Below are 4203 nucleotides of genomic sequence, written 5' to 3' on the forward strand. Positions count from 1 at the left end.
CAGATGTAAAAAATGACCAAATGTGCAAAAATGACCAAATGACCACCCCAACGGGGCTGCTCACGGGGAATTCCCGGGGACCACCGACTCCTGGTGCTCCAGAATGGATGCAAAAGTGGTGGCGCCCCCAGTGGAGGACCCCCTGCCACTGCAGCGCACATAAAATGCCGTAACTCGGGCTAGGAGCGTCCGGGAGAGCCGGGGCCGGTACCTATTCGTCCGCCAAGGCAACGCGGAGACCCCACCCCTCATTTCTCACATGGCCCTATTCTAGCGCCACCTTCAGGCCGATTTTTAAAACACATTTTTGGACACTGCTCCTACAGTTTTTGCCCTAAAATCACGAATATCACTACACAGCATGTCTACACTCATGTCATCAACATGGATCAGGAAGATTCTGGAAAAACAAATTTTTGCCCTATTTGTGGAGATAAGCCACCTACGGTCGCTTATCTCCCGATTAGGAAGTCTTACTGGTTTAAATAGCATGTTGTATCGACACATGCTAGGTTTGGTTTGGTTACTGTACAGCACTTAATTGTTTTCTTTACCATTTGTTGCTAAATGTTCAAATCACTTTAACCATAAATGATCACATTGTATGCTAGCTAGTGGGCTACTCACTATTTATTTGAGTAAAAGAAAGAATTCTGGGAATTTTGGTGTAACACGTTCTATGTCTATAATGCATTATAATGTGTAGAACACCGTATAATTATAGTTGTAAACACTCATACAGTAAACACACATTATGCTTTATAACAATAATGATAAAGTGTTTTTAAATTACTTATACGGTCATGTATAAATGCATTATAATCTGCTTAACACAATGTATTATTACAGTTATAAGCACTCATACAGAATGTAGATATGAAGTAAAGTATCATAATACATAATACACGCATGGTCAATTACTTTTGGACAGGAATGGATCATAGTGTAGTATTATAATTCTCATAGCTGTAGTTATAATAATTTTATCATGCATTATAATCACTTTATAATGCATTATAGTGTGATTATAAGTCTACTGTATATAAGCAGCAATTAAATGCTTGTGAATTGAATACACAGGACCACAATGAGTGATGTTGAAATGCAAGCCATAAGTTGAGAAAGCAAGAGTCTGGTGATCTCTATCCACCCCTTTCCGCGGGAATTTACTGGAGAATTTTTTGCACCACACTTCCGGTTAACAGCAGACATACAAGCTCACGTCGCGTCGCAGATGCAACCGTTGTGAGCTTGTAGATCACACTCGGCTGCGGCGCCGGAAGCTCCGTGCAACATCTGCGCAATGCACGATGGGATGTTGGAAAATTGTGGATAGACTTGCTGTAGACAGACTTCTACAGTACATTGCAGCTTCTGGCTACAATTTTTAACTGCATACAAAAACATTCGTTTTATTGTACTTTGGCCTCAAGAAAACAAAGCCTATCCTTACCCCTGATATTGTAAATACCATTTATTTTGCATTGTGTTTTACACACAGAGGGTCGCCCGCTGCCGCTGGTTAATAGCAATACACGGAAGACTCTAGGAGGTGCACTCATTCTGCCCGTCCTTGACTATGGAGGCCAGGTATGGTATCGCATTGCCCCAAATGTCTTAAAATCAAAGCTCCAAACAGCCCCAAAAAACTGATTAGGGTCTTGCTTGGCCTTTCTTCTCTGGCTCACCTTACCGCTTATCATTATTTAAGCGTGGGGTGGCTCACAATAGCTGACAGCGTACAATGCAATGGGCCTACACTACTAAGATACCCATGTATACCTGACAATGGTCAATTTCAACACACTGAAGACCATAGCTGGTGCAATAATCCAGCCCCTATTTGACTACGGAGTTCACGTATGGTATCGTGACGTCCCACAAGCCCTTAAAACTAAACTCCAAACAGCCCAAAATAAACTAATTAGGGTCCTGCTCAAACTTCCCTATCAGACTCACCTCACCGCTACTCACCAGTTAAGAGTGGGGTGGCTCAGAGTAGATGACAGAGTACAGCAACTTGCAATGGGCCTGGTGTACAAGATACACTACACCACTATGATACCCAAGTACCTGTCAAAATACTTTATAAACATTAAGGATGTCCATAATTACAACACCAGAGGCAGCGCCACAGATCACTTCCAACCCAGAGTCAAAACCAACAAAGGGTCAAACTCGTTTTTCTGCTATACCACCAAAATGTGGAAAGCCTTACCGAAGGCCATAAAGGAGTGTGGATCACTAGCATCCTTTAAAATTGCCCTGAAAAACCACTTACAGGCAGCAGCCGTTCGCAACTGGTAATAAAATGAATCTAGCCCAACCCTACCCTCCCCTGCCCCTTCTTTGTATATACTGTTTGTTTAGACTTACTGTTTTCTTTTTTGTTTTTCTTTACATATCTACTGCATAGTACTGTGTTCTATTTGTCTGTCATTCAATGTTATATGAGATACTTCAATGGTTTCCAGTGGAAATAAGCTTAGTCTTTTCATGGATCTCCTTTTAGTAGACCTTGTACCAGTGAACTGTACCGTCATGAAACTGTACCTTTTCCTATGCAAACTTCTAATAAAGTCTTCAATCAATCAATCAAACAAAATACTTCCTAAACGTCAATGATGTTCACAATTACAGCACCCGAGGCAGCTACACAGATCACGTTCAACCCAGATTTGGCTCTAAAAAAGGTTCAAATTCGTTCTCCTGCTATACCACTAACATGTGGAACTCCCTACCGAAAGCCTTAAAGGAGTGTAATTCCCTAACTTTTCCTATGCAAACTTCTAATAAAGTCTTCAATCAATCTTCTTCAATTACGACTGTTTTCCCCCCTGCATAGTACTGTGTTTTGTTTGTCTGTCATTCAATGTTATATGAGTTTTTAAAGTTATACCATGTAACTTTTTTTATAAAACAAATCTTTAAAATTGTCCTAACTGTTAAATCGCTAAAGTTTTAGAACCCCCACTCTGTTATTTTCAGCTTCTGAAGCCTCTCTTTATATGTTTTCTATGAGTTGTGAGGGGGGGGAGAATTTCCCGGCAAAATGATGTCATCTCCCACATGATACACTACCGGCCAATCACAGCGCCGATCATACACCACCGGCCAATCACAGCGAGTCTTGCTGTCTCTAAAGGAAGTAGCTTCCCTCAGCAACTGTGTTTACATTGGTGAAGGAATCTTGCTTGCTACTCCCTCAATTCTGGTCTAAAAATGATGGGAGACGGCTCTACGGAATCGTATCACTACAGTGTGGACTATGTTAATCACTTACTACTTATACACTTACTGCACATTGTGCACAAGCCACTTTAATGGTCATTATTCACCGACATCACTGTCCACCATTCAACATTTATCATCTCCCATATCCCTTTTAATTTAAATAGGCCTAGGTTTTTAATCATAAGTCCCCATTGTACTTATACCGGTAGTTTGTTTCATATTATTTCTTAGAGTTGAATTTCGTAGTATTTTGAATTCTTCTTGCATATAATAGTAAGAATCGCAATGTAGGCTATACTTCTTCTACAAATACCTACTCTCAGTCACCCAAGAAGATATCCAGTGCTGGTTTGACCGAATCTGTAGCCTATACACTACGCCTCAGCTAACAACTGCCTGTTGCTCAAGACATTGACCAGACGTGCATTAGTGGTGGTTTTCAATTTGATAACGAATTATGCTTCTGACATAATGAAAAGATTTACATTCCATGTCATTTCTCACAATGAATTTAACATAATTGAGTCTCCTTTTTATCGTTAAACTTGAATACTTGCCTCAATAAAGAACCTACCATCCTATATACAGTATATGGTAGTATGTCTATATATTCATGTCATCCACAGAAAGAGTCTAAATAGAGAGGTTTTTAAAATAGAATCAAAAGTTTGAGACATTTTTAATGAGCATTTGTTCTCATCCATGGGGGAAAAGTCTATACAGGGAGATGTTGTGTTTGTCACTGACTAATTAAATTGAACCTCATTCAGAATAGTGAGGTGTGTACCATTAATGAATGTCCATGGACAATCTGCCACTGCCATCATGTAACAAATCAAATTTCAGCAATGACAACAACAGTATGGTAGTACTCTAAACAGCTGAGGACCTTTATATGGTGCCATGGCTATATGTGTAATGGAATATCCTCATGTGAGTGAAGGAAGAGAGAAGAAAACTGACCGTGCT

This window comes from Nannobrachium achirus, assembly GCF_963921795.1.
Source record: "Nannobrachium achirus genome assembly, chromosome: 19".
NCBI classification, from domain to species: Eukaryota; Metazoa; Chordata; class Actinopteri; order Myctophiformes; family Myctophidae; genus Nannobrachium; species Nannobrachium achirus.